The sequence below is a fragment of the Oryctolagus cuniculus genome, chromosome 9 (genome assembly GCF_964237555.1).
Source record: "Oryctolagus cuniculus chromosome 9, mOryCun1.1, whole genome shotgun sequence".
Classification (NCBI taxonomy): domain Eukaryota; kingdom Metazoa; phylum Chordata; class Mammalia; order Lagomorpha; family Leporidae; genus Oryctolagus; species Oryctolagus cuniculus.
This window is the reverse complement of record NC_091440.1, coordinates 125,721,415-125,746,935: the sequence shown is the minus strand read 5'-3', so window position 1 is coordinate 125,746,935 and position 25,521 is coordinate 125,721,415. Positions and strand designations below refer to the sequence as shown.

At 44.5% G+C, this 25,521-nt stretch overlaps 2 long non-coding RNA genes across 2 annotated transcripts in view; one reads left to right on the top strand and one right to left on the bottom strand.

Annotated features, from left to right (window-relative positions):
- The window catches only part of LOC138843895 (uncharacterized), a 229,928-nt gene extending 204,813 nt beyond the window's left edge, over window positions 1-25,115 (top strand). The window contains exon 4 of the long non-coding RNA XR_011379047.1: window positions 23,070-25,115. This is a non-coding gene — a long non-coding RNA (uncharacterized lncRNA). The remainder of the gene's footprint in view (window positions 1-23,069) is intronic.
- Window positions 8,558-10,327, bottom strand: LOC138843634 (uncharacterized). The gene is made up of 3 exons (XR_011378587.1): window positions 10,118-10,327; window positions 9,385-9,568; window positions 8,558-8,888 (listed from the first exon to the last, which is right to left on the bottom strand). It is a non-coding gene; the product is annotated as an uncharacterized lncRNA (long non-coding RNA).
- Window positions 25,116-25,521: the final 406 nt, after the last annotated feature.

Sequence of the window (25,521 nt, the reverse complement as noted above, 5' to 3'; positions counted from 1 at the left end):
TTCCTGTTTGAGGTGTGATTGCCTTCACCCATACTTGCTCCTTCCCTTGCCTCCTACCACCATGTGATGTTGGTGAGAGTGCCCACACTAGAGCAGGTTCAATGCCAGGGCCATGCCCTTGAAACCCCAGAACTGTGAGCTCAATAAATCTCTTTTCATAAGTAGGCTGCTTCAGACAATGCACTGGGGTAATAGAAAACGTATACAGGTATCATGGGAAGATTACCGCTGAAGAGCCCATTGCAGGTACAGTTTACGTAGATTTGTGGTCCAGGACTCAGCTAGAGTTTCCCAAGCCTCATTGCTGTTCAGGACAATTGATTTGGAAATCTTCCAGCATAAGACATAGATTGTGCCCGGTTCAAGCCCCTGTGTGGTATCTGCATTCCATGCTGAGAGCCTGAGTCACCCATCCACGTAGCTATTCACCTGACCCCTCCTCTGGACCCACAGCGATACGACCTCACCACTTCCATCCATCTGCTTTTACAGAAAACAATGTCTTAAGAAAGTGTTTCTCAGGTGTAGGCCGGGACATACAGATTCCCTTTATCTGTTGTTGGAAATGCAAATCTTCATGTCCAACTGCTGACCTTCTCAGTGAGAAACTCAAGGGGATGACACTGAGGAAACTGTTCCCCAGTGTTTCTTAAAGTAAGCCTGGCCAGCACTGTGTCACAGTGATTTAACATCTCTGCACATCGTGAGTCAGATATGTTTATGACTTCAAATAGGTTACAGTTCTCACTTGACCAAGAACCATTCGATTTCTTCAACTACTCATTTCTACCCTGTATAGTTTCCGGCATTATGCTCTTAGTAGTTGGAAGAATTGGAAATGGCAGCAAGTTTCTGAAATTAGACAAAGCACTACATTCTGGAAATCAAGAGATTGCTCAAAAGAAGAGGCCACTTTTCCCTGGAGTCCCCTCTTGTCCCGGAGGCATGGCGCAAGCTGCTGTTCTCGAGGGACTTGTGCTCTGCACTGGGATTCTCTTGGTCTTTTTATTTTTGACGCTCCCTCCTCTGCTGTAGTCTACCTCTTGACCACCTCCCCACATACATTCGAAACAGCTACTATCACAGGTAGCGCAGTCTACCCCGATGGAATGCGGGGACACCTGATCAGTCCTGAGGTTGGCATCTGTAATCATCTGCATATTCTCCGGTTGAATTCACAGCATGGTTTTTGGGACAGTACTGTGCGCTGTGAAAGAGTTAAGACACAAGCTGACATGTAAACAGGCTCAACAGAAGGTTTACTGTAAAGGATAATTTAGAAACCTGTAGGCCATGAGGGATGGGTATGAGGAGAAGGCAGCAACAGAGACAAGGTCCTTCCAGCCCCCTCAGCCTCAGCCACAAAAACCAGCAGCATGGGGCCGGCGCCAGGGCTCACTAGGCTAATCCTCCGCTGCGGTGCCAGCACCTGGGATTCTAGTCTCGGTTGGGGCACCAGATTCTGTTCTGGTTGCCCCTCTTCCAGTCCAGCTCTCTGCTGTGGCCCGGGAAGGCAGTGGAGGATGGCCCAAGTGCTTGGGCCCTGCACCCACATGGGAGACTAGGAGGAAGCACCTGGCTCCTGGCTTCGGATCGGCACAGCGTGCCGGCTATAGCATCCACTTTGGGGGTGAACCAACGGAAAAAGGAAGACCTTTCTCTCTGTCTATCTCTCACTGTCTAACTCTGCCTGTCCAGAAAAAAAAAAAAAAACAAAAAAAAACACCAACAGCATGGGTGGTTTTGCAAAACTTTTGGGAAGAAAACACTTTCTCCATGCCTTGTGAAGGACCAGATTCTGTGAACAATGGGTCTTGATTTGATTTGCTTTTTTGGTGCAGCTTATTACAGAAAAAGGCCAAAAATCCAGACGCAAAAAAGCTGTACCTTATGCATCCAACATGAAGTTTAAAACAGATTACTTTCTCCTTCTTAGATTCCACCAATGCTTTAGTTTAAAAAAAAAAAAAAAAAACTAGAGGAAAGTTTTCACTGGCTTAAAACAGTTTTGTAAAAATGTCCTCATTTATCTGTTAATCACAGGTCTAGAAGTCTGTAAGTGGCCCCTGCACTTCCTAATACAGAGTAAAGCCCCCTCTTCCCTTGCACCCCCGCCCTCCATCCTCCCCTGTTCCCCTCCAGAAGGCTGTTTGGCAAATTACAAAGGATAATGTGATCTTTTCTGACAGTTTGGCTTGGGCGCCCCACATGTAAACTCACATCACTGCTACCAATGAATGATTTTATTCATTTTAAAGTACTTATTTTCTTTTATTCAAGTACACTTTTTAAGACATGTAATACACCAAGAGGAAGTGGAATAAGTTTTATTTCAGAAGAGAGATTTACGTGACTACCTCTACCTTAGAAATATTAAAAATTGCTCCATCTAAAATGCCTATTTAAAACTGTGTTCGTTTCTGCGTATTCCACCCCTAAGACATCAAGGTGTATGTGGGTGTGCGTGTGTTTATGGTTGTGTGGCTCTGGTTTGTTTAGGGAGAGGTTCCACTTCACCATTGCCACCCACTCTGTCTCAAAACCCAAGGTATTCTGAGACGCGCCTGGGTACCTGGAAGTGAATGCACCATGCTTCGGTACCAGCACGTCTCTCTTCAAAATGTGGCCCGAAAGGAAACCACACTGTGTTAAGACTAAACATTCTTGAGTAAGCCTCAGTTATGGCGAGTTCAACAGCCCGGCCGTTGAGAGAGCAGTTACCGAAATTTTCCAAATAAATAAAGCAAACAAGTTACTTCAGGAAGAAGTTCACATCTATATGATTTATACTACTGGGAGCTGGCCCACTGAGGCAGGAGGAACCCAGTGAACCAGCAGTTAACCAGAGGCCACCCAAGCACTTAGGGCTGCCTCCCAGGTTTGAGTTCATGTTCAGTCACCTCCTGAATCCTCAGGAGGAGTGGCCCTGTTTTGGCAAGGCGATGGCGTCTTATGACACCCTGTAGACTTACAGGCTTGAACTTATCATGCAAGCCTCTAAATGGGTTAATATTAACAGGAAAAAAAATAGGGATCCTATTTAGAGGCTCCTGGCAGAAAGCAAATAGAGAAAAAAAACTACCCCTCCAAAATCAATGTTTGCTTTGCTGAGGGCCTCCTTAGGTGTACATTGGAAACAATTCTGTCTGTCTACCACAGTTAAGTCACTCTGCAGCCTCGGGTGCCAGCCAGGAGTACTTAGCAGGCCAGAGTCAACAGGTTGCCCTGTTGAGCAGTACCAGAACACGGGGGCAGGAAAGAATGGAAAGTGTCATTTGTGACACAGCAGCTTTGATGGATGTTGGTGATAAAAGACGAGAAGCTCCCTGGAGAGACCTGTCTCCCTTGACCTCTATCTGCTAACCTCAAACTGGGCACCATCCCCAGAGATCACTACAGCCATTAGGACAAAATCTGCTGTGTAGCTGGTTTCTCTGTGTCGTAGTCAGGCACTTCCAAATTAAAGAGAATGCTCTCCCGTGTGCCTCCACACCGCATACATGCACATGCACACACACACACACACAGTAATATACTGAATATCGTGTAGGAAGAGATTATGTGTTGATGGGGAAATTGAAACACGCTTATTCTTGCAATCATTCCCGCAGATCTCTCTACCAGTGTACATATTGATAAGATATAGAGTTAGACAATAATGCACATAAGGACGTAAATTTTATTTTATTTAATTACTTCATATGTAAGTATATGCTTCGGCAGAAGTCCCAAATGTCTGCAAATGAACTGGGTATTGATTAATAATACAACCCTCACTATTTTGTTTGTATTACGAGGTAGCTACTTAATTATATGGTAAAATTATTTATATATGTATTCCAAAGCAGCTGGGTGAACTATATTAGTCAAAAACTATGATATAGATTTTTGATTGGAAAAAAAGTTGATATATATTCTTAATTGGCAAATTACATTAATTACTTATCTTCTTGTTATGGACAGGCTTCCAGAACACGAGTGTTTTGTTTGGTTTTCCATTATATTACTATATTTACTCAATTTTTATAAAGACTAAGTAGACCACATAATAACTTCTATCTCACATGGTGGAGACCTAAGTATAAACAGCAGTTAATAGAAGGCATGTTAGTAAACATTTTCACTAATATTCTAAATATTCCTCTCACTGACGTATTCTTTGAGCTTGCCACATTCATGTGTGTATCTTTGAGCGTGTCATAAAACATGGCAAATGCTAGTGTCTATATACTTGTGTATGCAAAAACATGGGTTATTTGTCATTTTATTTATGACCTTATGGTTACGTGACATTCCACAGGCAGGGAGAAACAGTACAGGGTATAAAATTTAAAGCAAGTCAGACTTAAATATCAGAAAGAAAGAATTAAGAATAATTAAACCAGCAAATAGAAGCCATACATGGAGACGAAGCCCAAGTCCAAGTCCCAGAAAGATGTGAGAGAAGCTGAATATTCCTCAATGGCACAATATGCAAGACACTAGAAAATATTCAGTTCACAAAAGACAAGAATTTGGAAAATGTTTAAACATTTCTCCTTGTGGCAATATAAATAAGGAGAGAGCATTTATAAATAAAGGGGACCTGAAAAGCAAAATATATGAAAAAGTCAGAATATTTTACAAATTTTAATGAAACCAAGAATATGGAAAATGGAAAGTGACAGAGAAATTCTTAAGCCACACTCTGCCAAAGCAAGAGTGGATTATTTTATTTTCTCTTATAATCACATTTATTTTAAAAAGGATTGATAAAGGATTACTTTGGTTCACTAAACTAGGGAACTCCAAAAGGTGCAAAGGTAGGAAATACCTTTGGACCAAGTGAGTTTGCATAAGCTGACTACAAGATTCAAATGCAAGACACCCAAGGAGGACCAGCATAGTAGTGCATGCATCATGCCTTTCAGACCAAGTTACCGTAACTTCAGCAAGTGGTGTGACACCCAGCGGATCACAGAAAGATTTACTTAGACACCGTGGAGCAGGACATCTAGCAGGCCCTTGGTAGACCCGGGGCATGGGCAAGAAATAAACCTTTGCTATTAAAAGCCAATGAGACGTGGAAATTATATGGAGTTATAGCAGAACCTGTTCATCCTCACTGTTACAGTGAGGATAAGGATGCAGGCTCCTTTCTATTAAGTCATTAGAATCACTGGGTCAGATTTTAGTTGTGCACACAAGGGTCTGCAGAACATTCATGGAAAACAAACCTGTGTATGTATTTTAACTCTTTACAGATATTTTGCACCATAATTAACTCTAACTTTTCATGAACTTTTTGTCACCCATCATACAGCCACTATTCCTTAATTGGCTTGTAGTTTCTTAATGCTGCTTGTAGTAAACAGTGAATAATTAGCTTTGTTCCCTCTAGAGATAAAGAGATGATGGTGCTGTGAGGAGACAAATAGAAAAACTATCATAATGTGGATGCCTGGGTTCTGCAGTTGTAAAGAAAGGCAGGGGTGGAGGTCGTGCAGGAAGGGACGTGCTAGGTTCTAGACACAATTCAAGTGATTGTGTGGAATAGACAGAAGCAAGATAGAGCAGTCGCAGAGATGAAGACGAAGGCAGATCCTAATGGTCCCCTGTGCGTGCAGCGTCTTTTTTTCTTTCTGTTTGAAACTGGGCAGATGCCCTTCCCTGAACGTCCCTGCTATTGTCTGGAAACCTGGATCTCTGATTGAAGCCTCCAAGTGCCAGATAGTAGAGATCTAATCTCACTGATAGGTTGTGGTTGGACAGGGTGAAACGATAACCAAGAGATGAGCCAGAGGAAAAGGGTATTCAAGCGGTCCCACAACAAAGACAAGACAACACATGTTGTGTGTGTATGCATCAGATTGGGAGGGGGCGTGGTTAACCAAAAGTAGAGAAGTTCAATAAGTGGTCCAGGATGGCTCTGTTGGTTTTTTGTTTCATTGGTAGATGAAGTGGTTCAGGAGCCCCTTAAATCTTTTGTGGTTAGTTTTGTTTGACAAACTGAAATGGAGTGTTTGCTGTTTGTATATTCCCCACTTGTTTTCACAAATGATTTAAGTGCATAGGAAAGTGATACTTACCAAATTACACTGGTACTCAAATCGGTGAAGAGGGATTTGTGTGTTTCCTTCTAAGTCTCCATCTTGGTGTTACTTGAAGTTTGTACAGATGGCATGTACTCATATGTCACTTTGCGATCCAAAGATTCAGGAACTTACAATGTGTATGAGCTAGGTGATGCCCCCTGTATCTGGTTCTTTTATCTCTGTTCACTTGAGGGAGCAGGAAAAGGCAATTAACAGGACTTTCCTGGTGAAGCAGATCTAAGGACGAAGAGAGATCAGGGGAAAATGCACACGACTACACAGACCAAGACAGATACAGTTGGTTTATCTCAGCAGGTAGAGACAGTACAGAGGGTCATCGCTCCAGGTACACCTGCTGTGGAAGGCTTCTTGTTTGGATTATTTTTGACCACATAGCAGTCTGACTAATCATGGCACAAAAGTAGAGGATGAATGTAGAGCAGTTTAGATGTGAATCTCAATTCAGTACCACTAGCTATGAATTCTGGGGAAGTATTGTGACTATTTTGAGTCTATTTCTTCATCTACAAAACTGAGGTCTTATTATATACCTATGGGATCACTGCCACAAGTAAGTGTACTGATAATGGGGAATATGGAGATGGTATTCAGCAGATGGAGTGATCCTGGTCAAGAAATGCTTAGAAAACTGTGATGCACAATAAACCAAGAGAGAATGGTGGGCAGTCTATGACTGTACAATGCTATATTCAGCATTTACCTGGATTATCTGAAATTAAAGCATACAGCTTGAATTAGGATATGAATTGTGTAGCTCAAGGAAAAAGAAAATGGAATTATTTGATGTGAAAAGAAAACTAAAGAAAAACCCAAATCACTCCCCAAATATATAAATGAGATGAGAACAAGGCATGAAAAGTGATTATCTTAATTCATCTGAAATAAATTTAGGAATACTGGAGGCATGCATTTCTGACATGAGAGGTTCTGAAACATATTCATGATAGACATCATGAAGTCTCTCTCTTGGGAAATCTTGGAAATTGATTGATTGAAATTGATTGAAGGCTGTAGCCTTGACGAATTTTAACAGCTTTGAAAGGAAATGAGACGTGAGCAGAAGGAATGTAGATCAGGAGACTGCTGCAGGTGTTCAAACTGGACCAAAAGGTGTCACAAAAACAAAGGATTGGTGGATATGACTGAGGGGGAAGGTCTTCGTATGTGCAGTTCATCTGGAGCTCGAAGTGGCAGTAAGAGAATACTGGTAGTTAGAGTATGGTGTGGAGGGGGCTTTGAAACTTGCATTTGCAGCATAAAGTGGGTATCAGGGCAATGACTCCCCATGGGGTTTCCTAGCTCTGTAACCAAGTCTCAACCCACATGACAGACATGTGGACAAGTTAGAAGAAATGAGTGAATGCTTAGGTCCGTGGGCCACTGGAACAACATCTGGAAGGATTCTGTGCCACCTCTCTACCTCCTCCCTGGGAGCTAGAAAATTCTATTTTCTTCTTCTTAGTTATTTTTCACTGACCTCCATCAGTGAACTTCAGAAAGCAGAGAGATGTGAAGACCGTAACTCAACTTGAGAACCGTGTGAAGCAAGGTGAAACTTTTCTCAGCCCTGGAAAAATCTAAGAATCTGTCTCAAACACAGAGCTTGGAGTGCCCAACTCCATGAAGAAGCTGACGTTTTTACCTAAAATAACTGTTCAAACTGTACATTTGCTATGTTTTATAAACATTAGAAGGGCACCACTGACACCCAGGTGAGAAATCCCCACCTCGGCCAAAATGGTTTCACATAAAAACAACTTAGCTACCAAGGAAAACTTTGTGCACTCCTCGTGCCCAGGGGGATTGGAGGCCGGAGAGCTTGTGCCTACCTCTGCAAAGAAGTGGAGACTTTAACCCCCAGTGGGGAAGGTGCTTTGGGGTTGAAACGCTGCTGGCTTCAGCATCTCTGTTTTGCTCTTAGGAGTCGAGAGCATACCTCCCAAGTTCACCCTGCAAGCAGCCCCAAGCCGCTATTCGCCTGTTGTCCACCTTTCAACTTGCTCTGTATAAACATGTCACCCTCTGCCCGCCCGCAGACTGCCCACCTCCGCCTGCCTCCCTGCCTGCAGTGGGTGGAACGCCTTGCAAACAACATACGCTTTGGGGCTCAGTGTTCTCCAGGTCTGCCAGTTCTTTCAGGAGGTCGTTTACATGCCTGGCGCTTACTTCAATGAGCTGCTGCGGGAGAGGCCAGAGAAAAGTACTTTTCTGCTGCAAAACACTGGGGCACTTGCTTGCAAATGGCAAATCCAGGGCTCCCCATCATGAAAGATAATGGCCAGTGCAGTAGCACCACTCACTCCTTTTGGAGTGATTGTGATCATCACAGCCCCCAATCAGTCAGCAATGGGTCAGTGGTTTCTCACTACCCTGTGATGCTTCAGACTTCTCTGGGCCCTACCTACCTGGTCACCCTCTTGTTTTAGCTTGCCATGGTGCATAACTCTTAATGGGCCCCAAAATGACACAAAGCTAACATTTATTCACTACATCCACATCGAATGGAAGAAGAAAACAGCCCCTTGCATACCTTTTAGGAACAGGAACAAAGACTTGAAGGGGAACTACCTGTATTTCTTTACTTGGTTGTAGTGGCAATATTATCACACTCGTTTGTGTGGCCTCCAACTTTAATGTTTTCCTCCGGTTCTTATTCCCCATAAGTGTACCACATAAAGATGATTAATCACAAAAGGAGGATTAGCTTTGATTAAGGAAGCTAATTATGAAAGGCTGACTTGATGTGGGAAAGAGGTTCGGCTCAGCCATTTTGTTTTCTTCTCCCTGGGAGAGCTAGAAAAACGACAAGGAAGGAATATCAGAAGGAGTCAAAGCTTTACAGGAAATTTCAGCTTGCACTGGCATCATCAGTAAGCAGAGCTGAAAAGATGTCTGTGTCTGTATTTTATTGCACATTTAATGGGCCTCCAAGTGCTACATAAACACTAAGTATGTTCCCCCTGTGCCATGATGGGTTAGATGAATAATCACCATTACATTGTACCCATTTCATGTAGGGGAAGGTGAGTCAGTGATGCATGATAAGAAAGGAGATTGTTTTCCTTATTGCTGAGTTTACTTCTGGAGTCTCACAAGAACAGACTGGTAGTGAGCAGCCATAACATCTAGCTTGGAACCCTGACAATTTCTCACTTGCTGCATGAATGACATAAGAAAGTATGCCTCAGTTTTCTCATCTGTAATATGGGGGTGATAGTGAGACCCTCCCTGAAGACTTTATTTTGAAAATCAATAGAGTTTGTGAAAGCCATGTAGAACGATGACTTACCTGGGTAGCAGTGATGTAGAAGGATGTACAAGCTACAGGGATGGGCACTTAGTGTAGCAGCTAAGGTGCTGCTTGGGCCCCTGCATCCCATATCCAGTGCCTGGGTTTGAGTCCAGAGTAGCAGCTCTGCTCCCAATTCTGTGCACCATAGGAGGCAGCAGTGATGGCTCAAGTAGTTGGTTTCCTGCCACACATGTGAGAGACCTGGATTGAGTTCACTGAAAACCTGTTTTGAGTTTCCGGCTCCTGGCTCCAGCCTGGTCCAGCCCCAGTTGTTGGGGGGCATTTGGGGAGTCAGCCAGCACATGGGAGTGTGGTGGAATGAGAAGGCCATGCCAAGATGGCCGCTGGCAACGGAGCCCTCATGTCTAGAGTATCACTTTCATGGTGTCCTGGAGAAGAGTTTCGGTAATAATTCTTTGCTCCCTTTAAACACAGTGCAGCTGGCCTACAAGGCCAGCATAAAGAAAGTTGTCCTAATTAGAATACCTCTGACTCTCAATAGATTCCACCATGGTTATGATTGGGAAGAAACCTAAAATTATAGTTTGCTCATTGTATTGTGAACTGAACCTCCAAACTGAGCCTCATTTCTATTTCTAAAACTTTGGGATTTTCCCCAAGCTAGGCATTTGTGTCCTTGATGCTCAGCGACCTCTCCTTCTGATCTGGCTAGCTAGGGTACAAGAAAACTTGGCACATACTATGGACATATTTTCCCACCAAAAGTTACCCGGAGGTGTTCAGCCGGCTTCTAAAGGGCCCCAGAAGTTCTCCATCTGGCTGTATTATTTGAAGCATGATCTGAAAGCCAAACAGATCAGAATGTTCTCCTGACATAACCTTATTCACTGGCTCAAGAGGGCCTGTTGGTTCAGTGTAGCTTCCACACTCGCAACCCCTGCGATGGGTAAGGCTCTGTGTTCTCATCTGTAATGTAAGACTGATTAAAATGGTGGCCACCTCAGTCACTATAGAGACTATGGAACACAGAACATTTTACATGCAGGACAATAAAGAGTTACACAGAGAAAGAAGGAGAAGCAGAGACAGAGAGAGGTCTTCCAACAACTGATTCACTCCCCAGTTGGCCGCAACGGACAGAGCTGCACCGATCTGAAGATAGGAGCCAGGAGCTTCTCGTGGGTCTCCCACATGGGTACAGGGGCATAAGGACTTGGGCCGTCTTCTACTGCTTTCCCAGGCCAGAGCAGCCTGGACTCGAACTGGCGCCCATATGGGATGCGGCACTTAACCTGCTACACTACAGCACCGGCCACAGGACAGTAGTTTTGTAAATGAATCTAAATGCTTAATAAATGTGAGCTACTATTGTGTCTGTGCTTTGAAGTTTTTATTTGGTTTTATGAGTATATTTTTTCCTTAAATTCTCAAATAAAATGGCACACCAATAAAGACAAGAACTATATCCACTGGTTTCTTTATTTCCAAGCAAAGTACTTTATACGGTGCCCTTATGAGGAAATTATGAGCATTTTGTGGAATAACAGGCAGTTTTCTCCATGTGCAGTGAGCTCCCTGGGTTGGTCTGTTGCCTTTCTGTCTGTTTAAGTTCTTCCATGCAGTTGTTATGTTCCACAGGAGTCGATCTGGTGTTCTTCAGATTCCCTTGGTTCAGTTTTTCTCACTGTAGTTCGTACAGCAGGATATGAATTGTCAACTTTTTAAACATAAAAGTTTTCCTTTTCTTGAATGTCTCTGCTACCCTACAATGATGTCACACAAATATTTCTTCTACCTCTTCAAATATCTGGAAAATAAGTGCTCTCTCCGTTAGGATAAAGGAAACAGATTTTCTGTGCCCAAGATTTGGACCAGTGTTTATGGTATCTTCTAAACCTCTTATGAAAGATGCAAAAGAGAATGGATGCACAGGTAGGAACAGGGTCAGGGGATGAAGTTTTCCAGGTTCGGAAGGAAATTGGGGTAGCATTTTGTGTAATGGGTAAAACCCTGCGTGGAGATGCTTGCATCCCATTGCAGCCTCCAGTTTTGGGTCCTGGCTTAGCTCCTGATTCTTCTTACTACTATTACACATCTTGAGAGACCAAAGGCAATGGCTTAAATAATTGGTTCCATGAAACCCATGTGGCAGACCTGGATTGGGCTTCTGGCTCCTGTCCTCAGCCTGGCACACCCCTGTCCCTTTCTCATTCATTCTGTCCACCTCACACACCTCACCCCTTTACAAGTAAAACAAACAAACAAATAAATTGATTTTTTTTTTGACAGGCAGGGTTAGACAGAGACAGAAAGATCTTCCTTCTGTTGGTTCACTCCCCAAATGGCCGTCACAGCTGGAGCGCTGCGCTGATTCAAAGCCAGGAGCCAGGTGCTTCCTCCTGGTCTCCCATGCAGGTGCAGGGCCCAAGGGCTTGGGCCATCCTCCACTGCACTCCCGGGCCACAGCAGAGAGCTGGACTGGAAGAGAGCAACCGGGACAGAATCTGGTGCCCCAACCGGGACTAGAACCCGGGGTGCCGGCGCCGCAGGCGGGGGATCAGCTTAGTGAGCTGCAGCGCCGGCCAAATAAATTGATTTTTGACTAAATGAGGGGAAAGGATCAGATGCAAGGGGACAAAAAGGAGGTTCTGGGAGGTCCAGATGCTGATCCCAGGAGGTTGCTCAACAAGAAGAGGCTTTCTGAATCATTTTGGGGTTTATTCTTAAAGAACCTAGCCCTAACTGGAGGTGAGAATACCCCTTGTCCTCAGCCCTGGGCATCCTTTGGATGATCCTACTCTGACTGCAAAGAAAGAACGGCTCCATTCTCTCACTCTCTGTCCCTTTAAGGCCTTCTCTCTCTCTACTCCCACCATATCAGCAGGAACAACTGCCCGCCACTACTCCAGAGTCCCTTCAGCCTTCATTTTCACTATTTTTTTCAAAATGTTGATTTACTTTTTACTTACTTGAAAGGCAGAGGATATATATATATATAGAGAGAGAGAGATCTTTCCACTGGGTCACTCCCCAAATTCCCACAACACCCAGAACTGGGCAGAGTTGAAGTCTGGGACTCATTTAGGTCTCCTGTGTGGGTGGCAGGGTGCAAGCACTTGAGCCGTCTTCCGCTGTCTCCCAGGATGCGTGAGCTTGAAGCTGGACTGTAGAGTGACCAGGCTCTGAAGCAGCACTGCGGTACATAATGTGGGGGTCCCGAGAGGTAGCATAAGCAGCCGCTCATCCCTTATCTTTACTTTTGTGCCACGTGTTCTCCCCTTCCCCACTTACAGCATTGTCCCAGGATACCAAGATGCCTAACAGGGAGAGGAACATGAGGGAAGGGGGTTTCACACCTAGGAATGTGGCTGAACTGAACAAGCCCCAGACCCACAGCAGGGTCAGCACCACTGACGCTGCCCCGACTGCACTGTAGTTCCTGGCTTGCTGTTTGTCTCTGCCCTTCACTCACTAACCTGTGAGTGTGCAGGGGGACAGAGGTGTGGGCATGAGTCAGTCTTCTCCCCTCCCCCACTTCCACCCATGCATTACCAGTGGCTGGAAAACTTCCTGGCCCTTAGTAGGGTATTGTAGGTATGCTGTTTCACTTTTGGGAAATGAAATCAGCGAAGTTAATTCCAAGTGCATGAAACTGTAAAGTATCAGGTAAAGTAATGCGGGAAGAAGAGATCAATGCAGTTCCCCAAACAGGATCCTATTTTGTTACGCAGTCTGTGGTTGACTGAGTCCTGGTACAGACAGCCATGTTTAGTGGGCAGTGGCAGGTAATCACAGCACAGGGGCACAGAATGAACTGTTCTACTAGATGGGGATGTAGGGGGCAGTCAAACACATGTCTGCTAAACAGGTTCTGGATACATGCTTCTTAACTAACAGCATGAGTGCTGAGTGAGAGCACAGGTTCTAGAAGAAGAAAGGAGTTCACATCTCACTAGCTTGTGACCTAGAGAAAAATGGAGGCAAACACATTAAGCCTACTGGAAAGCCACTGTGAGTACCGAGAGAAGTAATCATGCAGAGTGCTGGCGTGCTGCCTGGAACACAGCAAGCACAGGTGGAAGAATATCAAACAACAACCTTAATAATCATCATCATTAAGGTCATTACTAGCCCTCCTACTAGTAACTTAGATTTGGAATGCCCGCTGACTTCGTTTTATAAATTTGAAACACAAAAGGTGTGAATAAGGGTGTACAGTCATTACAGACACTAAAATATACATAATTTATGTGTATTTTATTTGTTTTAAATTTGAGGTTGTTACAAAGAACAGAACTGGTGTCTGGGGTAGCTGATGAAGATGTAGAATAGAAGAGTTACCAGACAACTGGAAGAAGAAGCACAGATAGGAATAACCGGTCTTAGTTTGTTGAAAACATTTCTCTTGATAAAACAAAACATTAAGAATGCCTTTTGAGGTCGGCTCTGTCAGGAGGGAGAAAGTTGAAGTCTCCAGCCCTCCGACTTTGCGTATTTTCATTTCCTGCATCCCCTGGAGTAGCTTCATCCTCCCTCCCATTCTGTGCTGTGAAGTGCAATGAGAGAGAAATGAGTAAGGCCAAGTGCATCTTCTCAAGAACCTGTTGATTGTTTTCAGAAGTCGTAGATTTTCCTCTTGATCCTGACACACTGGCATTCCCCTAGTATCCCTGCCCTTAGTCTCCTGGAACACGTGGGCCTCTCCCCATCTGAGAAAGGTGAAGAGATGCCTTTGACTCGTACTATAACTCATGACAAGAATTTTGCAAGGGAAATGCACAAAGACACTAATATCAATTTACTAAGTGATGATATTTCATGTCTCAGTAAAGGATGAATTTTCTACCACAATTTTTTAAGGTTTGTACTATCTATGTATTTTCCCAAGCTCCGCAATGTCTAGGGGGTTCTGAGTAAATGTAATTCACAGTAAAGACAACATGACTTTAAGATGAGCCTCCAGTCTAGCAAGGGTCACAGTTGTCCCTGTCACTTCTTTCCTGGTATATTAGTTTTATAGGGCAGGCACAGTACCACAAACTGGGTGGCATACAATAGAAATCTCTTTTCTCATAGCCCAGGAGGCTCAGTCTGAAATGCAGGTGTCTTCAGGGTCTTGCTCTCTGTGAAAGTCTTGGGGAGGACCTGCTCCAGGACTTGCTCCTAGCTTCTGGTGTTGTGGGCAATCCTTGCTGTTCTGAAACTAGATACATCACTCCTGTCTCTACCTCAGTCTTCACACAGCATTGTTCTCCTCATCGTGAACTTAGGAAATACCTCCTGTGGCGTCAACCCAGTGGAACCAATTACCTCTGAAATGACACAGTTTGCAAGTCAGGTCACCTTCTGAGGTTCTGGAAAAGACATGATTTTAGGAGGGTGCCATTCAACCCAGTTCTCCTGGTTCCATTCCCAGCTGGGAGTTCCCTTCGTCTGTCCGTGGCCCTGAATAATTGCTCCAGATCTTTGGGATCATTCTGTTTCTCAAATGAATGAGGCACTTACTCATCTGATCTCAAAGAACATTTCCCCAGGTTTTAGACCTTCTTACCTGTGCTTTTCTGTCCCATTCCAAGAAGTCCATAGTCCTGGACCCTTGCATATTTTATTCTCACACCTGACTTTTTCTGTTTTCCTTATACTCCGTGGCTGGTGAAGTTGTTTTCCCACCAATTTTTCAGGGTCAGCAACCTGGCCCAGATTTCCCAGCTGTGGCACACTAGTGGCTGTTCCACTACCTTAGCTGTACCTGAACTTGTTTATGAGAGCTGGAACAAGCCCCTATTCAAAGCCTTTCTCCCTCTCATGGTGACAGTCTGTTTTTCGACTTCCTGTCTAAGGCATTACATCTGCTCTTTATTCATTAGTGATACCTTAGCCAGGAAATAAGCATTCTTTAAGAATCAGGACTGATCAATGCAGATCTAATAGTTTCAACTATGCTTCCTGTGCCTCCTCAAAGACTATCACTCACATAAAGACTGGGGATTTTCCAGAACCACATCATTAGTTTTTTTTTTTTTCAAGGAGCAAAATTCCTTTAGCATAAAATAGAAATTAACAAATGGATATATTCCCACCTAGAGAAAAAATGTGTCACTTCTTGATAAAGCCTGTAGATATTTCACTTTTAAGTAATTTATATCTAAATTGTTCTCACTTCCTGTTGTATAATGATTATTATCAAACAGGCTTATAAGGGGTTAAGGTCTTAGTTGATTCTGGCTGATGTAATGGGGAAAATGCTTTCATGAGGTATTGGGTGGTTCATAGAATTACCCATCATATTGGGAAACCAGCCTCAGGGAATAAGCTGGAACAAAGAATTGTGATCAAAATTACAATACGGAACTTGTCCAACAAGGACACAGCACCGGTAGCAGATGCTATCACCTGATTCCATTGGCACCAGATAATGGTCATAAGAAAAAAATTCCTGACATTCAGGAGCTGCTCCAGTGCTCATAGCTAGATCTCAGTGACCTGACACCCACAGCTGAGCCATGGTTGTTTCCCGTGGGACAGAATCTCACAATATATCCATTTCAGACAAAGTCCTTGTGCAACACAAAGTTCCAGTGTCCCTGCTCGTGCTGAAAGATCGGCTGTGATTAAGCTACCTCTTTATTGATTGTAGCTCCATCCTTGCTCCAGTCTGCCCTCCCTGTGAGATTTGTTGAGAGACCCAATCACAGAATCTCCCTTCACTTCTGCTATAACCCCCAAAGTCTATAAGGAATCCTCTGTAATACCCTCTTATTTACGCAGGGTTTGTATATTCCCTCCCTACAATGAGTAATAAACTCAACCTGTCGGGCTTCTCAGTTCATTCATTTCAAACTCAGAATCCCAGATGAACGCCTCTGTTTGACGCCTAAAAGAACAGAGGAAATGAGAATTTGGGAGTCACAGAGATTGTGCCTTCACACACATGGGGAGGAAGTTCAGGAGCGAAGAGAGGAGGGGAACCAGCAATGGCACTGCATGGTCAAGTTCGTGACCCAAGATGCACCTCCTTGCAACATCCAGCTACCTGGTGGCAATGTAGGAACCCAGAATAGGCAATGAGCCCATTCAATTAGGAGGAGGAGGAGGAGGAGGAGGAGGAGGAGGAGGAGGAGGAGGGGTAGGATTCTCTTTGCCTGCATAGCTCAGAAAAACCGAACAACCATGGTTTAGATGAAATAAACTTTCCCTCTCACTCAGTGACAGACTCACTGGGACCCAGGTTTGTTCTGACTGCTGCTCGTCACCCTCAGCCATTTTTTCGTGTTCAAAGCTTCACACCCATATTTCAGGGGGACCAGAAAAATAAGTGTCTTAGAACTTGTCAGGCTTCCTTTCTCCTTTCAAGGAGACTCCCTAGAAATCCCACATAGCACTGCCTTCCACGTCTTACTGGTAAGACCGAAGCCAGGCACGCACTATGCTGAATGGGAGAGAGGTTGGCTATCCGGGGAAATCTGGACTTCTAGCTGAGTGACTATCAAGAGGAATGGTGGAGGCTGGCGCCATGGCTCACTAGGCTAATCCTCCGCCTTGCGGCGCTGGCACACCGGGTTCTAGTCCCGGTCGGGGTGCCGGATTCTGTCCCAGTTGCCCCTCTTCCAGGCCAGCTCTCTACTGTGGCCAGGGAGTGCAGTGGAGGATGGTCCAAGTGCTTGGGCCCTGCACCCCATGGGAGACCAGGACAAGTACCTGGCTCCTGCCATCAGATCAGCACGGTGCACCAGCCGCAGCGCGCTGGCTGTGGCGGCCATTGGAGGGTGAACCAACGGCAAAGGAAGACCTTTCTCTCTGTCTCTCTCTCTCACTGTCCACTCTGTCTGTCAAAAAAAAAAAAAAAAAAAAAAGAGGATGTTCTAGCAGCTCTGAGAAGTCCTGGCCATAATTCACTTAAAACTTTTAAGTACATAGAAATGAGCAAACAAATGGAAAGTGCAGTTAACATACCTTCTGGGGACACACTCCTTTCCTTCAGAAGCATGTACCACGCTGACTCTACCAGTTCTCTCAGGATTTGCTACATCAGATGCAACGAGAAGTTGTAAGTTAGTTAGGACTTCCTTGGAGAGAGAGAGAGCACTGTTAGTGTCTCTCCTTTATTCTAGTCTGTTTTCCTAGAACTGGAGAAGGTGGAGATGTTAAAGCTGATTCTGTGATCCAATCAAGAAGTTTTTTTTTTTTTTTAAGTTTATTTTAAGAAAGAATATGGAGGCTGACACTGTGGCATTATCACTTAAGCCTCTGCCTACAGTGCCAGCATCCTATATGGGCATCAGTTCTGGTCTTGGCTGCTCCACTTCTGATCCAGCTCACTGCTAATGACCTGTGTAAGCAGTGGAGGATGGTGCAAGTGCTTGGGCCCCTGCACCCACGTGGGATACCCAGAAGAAGCTCCTGGCTCCTAGCTTTGGATTGGCCCAGCTCTGCCACTGTGGCCATTTGGGGAGTGAACCAGAGGATGGAACACCTCTCTCTTGCTCTACCTCTACCTCTCTGTAACTCTGCCTTTCAAATAAATAAATAAATCTTTAAAAAAAATGAGAGGCAGAGTTACAGAAGAGAGTGAAAGACAGAGAAAAAGGTCTTCCATCTGCTGGTTCACTCCCAAAATGGCTGCAAAGGCTGGAGCTGGGCAGATCTGAAGCCAGGAGCCAGGAGCTTCTTCTGGGTCTCCAATGAAGGTGCAGGTGCCTAAGGACTTGGGCCATCTCATGCTGCTTTCCCAGGCCATTAGCAGGGAGCTTCACCAGAAGTGGAGCAGCCAGGACTTGAACTGGCACCCATATGGGATGCAGGCACTGCAGGCAGTAGCTTTACCCACTATGCCACAGCACTGGCCCCATAAGTAAATAAATTTATAAAAAGCATATGAAATCTAACTTTAAAGGTGTGAACCATGATAATTTCACTTTGTTTCCTTCTGGAATACACATTTCTTTTTTTTCCCCTTGAAAGGCAATTATATGGAGAGAAAAAGAGAGAGAGACAGAGAGAAAGAGAGAAAGAGAGAGTGTGTCCAGCCGCTAGTTCACTCCCCAAGTGGCAGAAATGGCTATAACTGAAATCAAGCCAAAGCTAGGAGCCACAAAAGCCATCTAGGTCTCCTACATGGGTGCCAGGGGCCCAAGTACTTTGCTGTCTTCCACTGCTTTCCCAGGTGCTTTGACTGCAAGCTGGCTTGGAAGTAGAGCAGCCAGAACTTGAACGAGCATTCTTATGGGATGCCAGCGTCACAGGCAATGACTTAACCCACCACACCACAATGCCAGCCCCAGAAAGCACATTTGCTGTGCTGTGGTCCTCTGATGTGATCCCAGGGCTCCTGGTGATCCCACAAGTCCTAACTGTTCCAAAAGGCCAGTTACAAATACTTTGAAAAAATCAGCCTAGATTTGTGTTTTAAATTCGTTTTGATTTACTTATTGAATTTAAATATCAGTGTGAGAATCAGTATTTCCAAATCGTATCCTCAACAATGATTAATAATTTGAGAAAAGATTGCTCGGGATGTTGTATGTGTATGTGTGGTTGGGGAGGTGTTTGAAGGGGGTCCTTAACCCTGGTCCAGGATTCAGATCTACAGTTGGCAGTCTTGAAGGGACAGAGTCGATATTCTTCAGCAGATGGTGACTTGTAGGGGATATTGAGGACTTAATAATAAGCCCTATAGCCAAAATTTAGGGTGAAACATAAGAACTAATGTAGGTTCTATGGAATGAATTTTCTGCAGAAATGGACCCACAATAGCCCACCTTTACTGAGATTTGAAATCAACAAAGATACAACCTTAAAATGCAACCAGGATTAAGGAAGGTACATTGTGAACTTGAACATTATGATATTCCTACCAAATGGGGCAGTAAACATACATAATAGCTAGATTAAAAAACAAAACAAAACAACAAGGAGCATTTGAAGGTAAGACAGTTCCAGCTTTACAAAGGATTCCCGCGAGATGCAGGTGCCTGGAGTGGGTCACCTAGTTGTTCACATTGCAACGGTTCATCTATCTACTAGTCAGACTTTGCTTCATGATATATTTCTTATATTACACAACTCTGTTCCGATTCAGGATTGAGTCAGTAGTTTTCTAATTCTATTTTGGTTTCCCAAATGATACCATTTCTTGAGTGACGTACAAGTATAAATGTAACCTTGGCACTTGGCTTTGACAGTGGCCATTCTCAGTCTACTCTTGGATTCATTCACAAAGCCTTACCAAGCACATACTTTGTGTTAGCTATTATGTTAGGTACTGGGGAATTATGGGTGGTCTCAAGGGGAATAAATGCCAGGGACCAAGCTTACAAAACATGAACAAATGAAGTCATGTTTCTGAACTATGGATGACTGGCCTAGATAGTATTATTCTGTCAGTCTCTTCTGAAAATAAATTCTCCTATATCTACAATTTGCCTCTGATGGGGTTTCCTTAAAAGTAGAATCTGAAGCAAACACTTGTGATCAGGCATCTAATATAACATGTGATTCTAGGAAGCAGTAACAAAAGGCAAATGTAAAATAGGCCAGAGAAAGACCAAAAGTTGATTATTACTATGAGAATAATGAGTCCAACCCTGTAGGATTCTCTAAATGAGCTTTACAAACTGGATGGTTTGCTCAGAGAGTAAAATGGAAAATCATTTACTCATCAGCTTACATCCCACACTGATCAAGGATAGCTCTTATGGCCATTAATTCCCCTGCATTTCTGTAGTCTGCCTGCAGCAGGCTGAGCCTGGTCCATGAACATCTCCTGGCATAGCATCAGAGCAGCCCCAGGACAGGAAGTAAGAACAGAGATGACTGGTAAGCAGTGAACCCTACATGGAACCGGCTGCTGTGACAGTAGCAGATTTGAAAACCTCGCACAAGACCTGGCCACAGTGATCCTGTGGCAATGACATTGGGCAGCAATGTGACCTCACCTCGCTTCCTATAACCCGAACATCCCCCTCACCTCCAGGTCTCACCTCTGCTACCATCACTTCTACCATCGCCCCACCATCTGCAGCACCACCTCTGCACATCACCACCATCACCACTCCGCTTCCACCAAACCACCACCTTCTTGCCCCTCCCTCTTCATCACCAAGACCACCTCCACAACGTCCATCATCCCTGCCTCCAACATCACCTTCATCACCACCTTCACCTCACTGTGCTCCACCACCAGCACCACCAGGGCCCCTGTCACTGCCACAGCTGCCACCTTCCGCTCTGCCATGAGGACTACCAGCAGTACTGCTCAGCTCCATTGTCAGTTTCATCCACCCTGAGCATATGTAAGTCACACGGTCTTGGAAAGTGTCTCCAATTCTGTTATTCTAAATACTGGCCCCAGGTATTTCCTACTATTAAAAAAACAGAATTTCTTGTGCTGAACTGAAAATTCTTATGGTAGCCTAAATTCAGACAGATTTGTTCAGATCCTGAGCCCCTGGCAAGTGTTTAAAGGAAGATTATTGGGTTTTACACATGATAAAACTTGGTCCTGGGGAAAAAAAATCTTGAACTGTTTTTTAACTTTATGTTAGTAGTTCAAAAAGACATGAAAGCAGCCGTGAAAAGTCTGGACAAAATTTTTGTACAAGGATTTTAACTGTAGATTATGTAAAATAAGAAGCAGTCTAAATGTTTGGCAGCTGGGGAATGATACAGTAAATGATGGTGAATATTTTTGAGTAATAAAATTAATGACATGATACAACATCCTTACTACATTGCCAATGAAAGAGTATGATCCAAGAATAGTTACCCATCCAATATCTATGGTTCCATTCTCTTCTTATTTCTGGTCAACAAAAAAAATCAACTCTATCAATAATGACAACGTGCCTGATGAGAAGACATTTGCTGTTGTACCTTGAAGCTGCCTGCTGGAATGATGATCTGGTTCCCGGAGATAAAACATCCATCTTGCCACCGAGAGGAGATGGCTTAGCAGGAAACTCAGCTGAGCTTCAAGAACTTCTCCAAGCAGTTAATGCCAGTCCCACACTACCGAGGCCTAGACTTTTCTTGTTACATGCCGAAAGCACAAACAGTTGTTGGTCAAACCACTGTAATTGCATTTCTGTGACATGGAGCCAAACCTGATATTAAGCAATACCTACATGTTTGGCACCGATTTTTTTAAAAAACAGTTTTATTGATACATGTTTTACACTTCATAAAACTCTCTCATTTTAAGTGCAAAACTAAATGAAAGTAAATATACTTACAGGTTTCAAATTGTTTTTTTTATCTTTTTCACTTAACAATTTACCTCATGTGCAATTATCTATACACTACAGATAAGTTTGATTTATTCTTGTTAAACAACTACATAGTGTTTGATTATTGATTTGTTTTTATTTGAGGGGTAGAGAGAGAGAGAGAGAGAGAACTCTCATTCTCTGGTTCACTCTCCTAAACCTTGCAGCTGGCAGGGCTGCGCAAGGGTGACTGTGGGAGCTGGGACCTCAGTGCAGATTTCCCATGTGGGTGGCAGGGACTCAACTGCTCTAGCCACTGCCCATTGAAAGAAGCTGGAAGAAGGAGCAGAGCTTGAAGTCAAACCCAGATACACTGACATGGGATGTGGGTGCCTGACCACAGTCTTAACCTCTGTGCCAAACACCCACTCCCCTGTGCCAGTTCTTTTACTCTGTGTCAGGGCATAATTCGTATGCCCATGGGAGTTCGGAGAGGCCACCTACTGAAATGAAATACAGCTGTAAGTGGCACATGTTTCTCTCAACGGAAGCTTCAGAGATGCAGGGTCTGGGATTTAGCGCTTTTTGTCTTCCAGTCTGTCATAGTGTCTGGCGGCGTTCCAGATGGTAGCTGCTTGAGCAGCTGGGTCCCTAAGGGGAGACGATGCAGAAGTCCTCGCAGAGCCGGGTTACAAGACAGAACTGAAACCTTTAGTTGGAGCCAATTGCTCCAGTTCAGTTGCTCTGGTTTCACTCTGGTATGGAATGTTTAGAAAAGTCTGCAAATTTCTTCCTCTGTACTCAAGCGAAGCATTGTCTTTCAGTAGTGAGGGTCTGGAGCAGCCCATTTCCTTTCATCTGATCTATATTTATGTTCTGTTGCATGAATGATGACAGGGTAGTTGATCCCAACTGGCTCAAATCTCATCAACCAAATGGTTCTTGAATTCTTAGGCTGTTTTAAATAATGGCTCCCTCTGAGTACGTTAGTTATTAAAGGGCGGTGAAATTCTTCTTGCACAACATGATGTCACACTAACATTAAACTCCTGAGGGCAACAATGTAGTATGGGTGGTACACATGGGCCTGCCAGCATGACGGAGGCTGGACATATATAGGAAAATGAAAGGTTCGAGTGGAGATCCTGGTATGTTTTTCCTAAGATCCAACAGGTGAGTTGGTTATGGTGGAACAGACATTACCTGAGCCCATTCTGCTTCAACTTTGTGCTGCTTTAGGCTTTCACAAAACAGAACTTCTAAATTTGCTTTGACTGTCATATGATGGACAGCATGCTTTTGAAATGTTTATAGTTCTTCTAATCAAGGATTTTCCCCTTTCTCAAACACATATCTGCTTTTGTATTTTGAAATTGTGTAATCTAAGTGGAATATGAAGCTTCAGTCCAACAGATACAACATGTGTGATATTGAGAAAGTGTTTTGGAAGTGCCTATCTCTCTTTGTGTTCCACTCATTTTTCCACTTTCTCTCTATTTTCTCTTCTCCTTGTGATAGACCAACACGAGGCAAGGAGCACCAAGGATTACAGACATCCCAGAAGCTCAGAGGAGATTGTTGTCAAGTATAAACAGTGGATGCTGAATTGATTTGTCAGTAGCTTGTTGAAAGCTAGAAGGTCTCTGGGTTCGTGTTAAAGCTGCATGGACAGAAATGTGCGTTTTCCTAACCATCCACCATGACACAGCTCCCTGGTGGGTCCTGTGCAGACCAATGGCCATGTGAGATGGGTTGAGTTGCATTCCCTAGAAAGGCATTGTGAAGTCCTAGCCCCTACCACCCCCGAATCGGACCTTATCTGGAAATGAGGTGATTTCATATCTAATTCATTCAGATGAGGTCACACTGCAGTAGGACTGATGTCATCATAAGGAGACCTCCACGTACGACACTGAGGCACCAGGAGGGCACCCTGCGAAGAGGGAGGGTAAGACTGGAATGACGACGTAGGTATGAGTCAGGGAGCACCAAGACTGCCAGTCCTCACCAGGGGCTGCGAGAGCAGGGCACGGATTCTGTCACAGAGCCTTCACGAGGAACCAGCCTTCCAGCCCCTACTTTCAGATTTCAAGTCTCCAAAACTGTGAGAGATTAATTCTGTTGTTTCTAAGCCACTTTTTTTGTGGTCTTTCATTAGGTCAGCTCTAGAAAACTGAGCTTAAACACACGCTTAACAGTGTGAATATTGATTCACATTGAATGTGAATATTGGTTCCCCTCTGCTGACTCTCCCCGCCCACAGGTTCTCATCCGAGTATGCTAGGGCTACACATTCTGGATGTACTTGCACATTGCACTGTCCCACAGCAGGGGGCATTCAGGGAGAAAGGTACACCTTTGTAGACACAGGTCCTCAGTTGGCCACAAATCTAACTTGATACATAGCATTAGCTATTGCAGCCTGTTCTGGCTTGACTTCCTAAGCCTAGGGCTTCCATGGGGGACAGACTCGGTACTTAAGAGTTCATCTAAGCCATGTCTTCAGCTCCAGCCTCACCTGCCTTGTGAGTCCATTGGCCCATCCCGGATCACACAGATTCTGTACCCACAACCCTGGGACAGGTCTCTGTCTCCTTCCGTACCATGGAGAGTATAAAAATCCATGCGCCTGGCCTACGCCTAGGATCATGTCACTGAGATCTTTTCCTCTGCTAGCCCCTGGTCACCGACATCTGTTGTTTTACCTCCTGGGCTTTCAGTGCCTGCTGTAAGCCCATTTGCCTCTGTTTTCATGATGTCTTTCCCAAGCCTCATAGACATACATATGAGGGGTCTACAAAACATTCACAGAAAATGTGCATTATCTTTCAATTCTGTTTTTGGTGACTGTGGTGCAGTACCAATACATACATGCATACATATATGTACTTGTTTAACTTTAACCATGTCTATAGACCCCCATCTCACTCTGGGGTGTCCACATAGTCCTGTGCAGTCAAGTCTGTCTCTTCTGAATTACTAGAAAGCCGACAGTGTTGCATGGCTTACTTTATTCAACAGGCACAAGTTTAGAGTGCTACTGTTCCCTGCAAGACACACAAGGTTGGCTGGGAGAGAGCGTTGCTGAAGAATGAAGTCTTTCACATGGAAGGTTCTTTGTGGAAAAATTGTTTTAGAATATGTGTAACCCCTTGGGTACCGTATAGTCTAAGATGCAAACGCAGCATTGTGAGCAGTATCGGAGGCAGCTGATGGGAGGAACTATCTTCAGACAGGGCGGGATAGTGTCACCAGGTGCCATGGATGTCCTACGTGAGCACTGAAATCTTACAAAGCAGAACTTCAGGAAGAGGGACAGTGCCTGCGTTAGCCTACACCCTTCAAGGCGCCATTCAGGGATAAGCAGCAGGCTTTCTGGTCAGTGAGATCTTGACAAGGCTTTGAAGGCAGGACATGGAGGGCGTCTGTGGGAAGGTGTAGGTTCTTTTATGGAAATCAAGTTTCCTGCCTCTGAGAACACAGCCCAACAGACTCTGCCTTTTCTTTACTTCGGTGCTGCAGGATATTCCACAGCATCCAGCAGGAAAACTAGCAAGCAGAAACAAGTATTCGGGGATAGAATTCCGGAACTTCTCACATGCCCCATGACAACGGGCATTATGTCATCCTCGTAGGACAGATGACACCTGAGTGGGTGCCCAGGTGTGGGCTGTGGACCTGACCCCTGGGGCAGCATGAGGGTGAATGGATTAGTCAGTGTTTCTCCACTACAATGAAATCCCCGAGACAAACCACTGGTGTAGAAAGAAGAGGTACGTTTAGCTCATCGTTTCAGAGGATAAAAGTCCGAACAGAATGACGCATGCTTTGGCAGAAAAAACCCACGGTAGAGCACGTGTGGAGATGGGACCTCCTGGTGAGCCAGGGAGCAGAGGCAGAGTGGGGGGCCCAGAGGCAGCCTTTCCAACAACCCTCTGCGAGGACTCAAAGGGTCACACAAGAACTACCT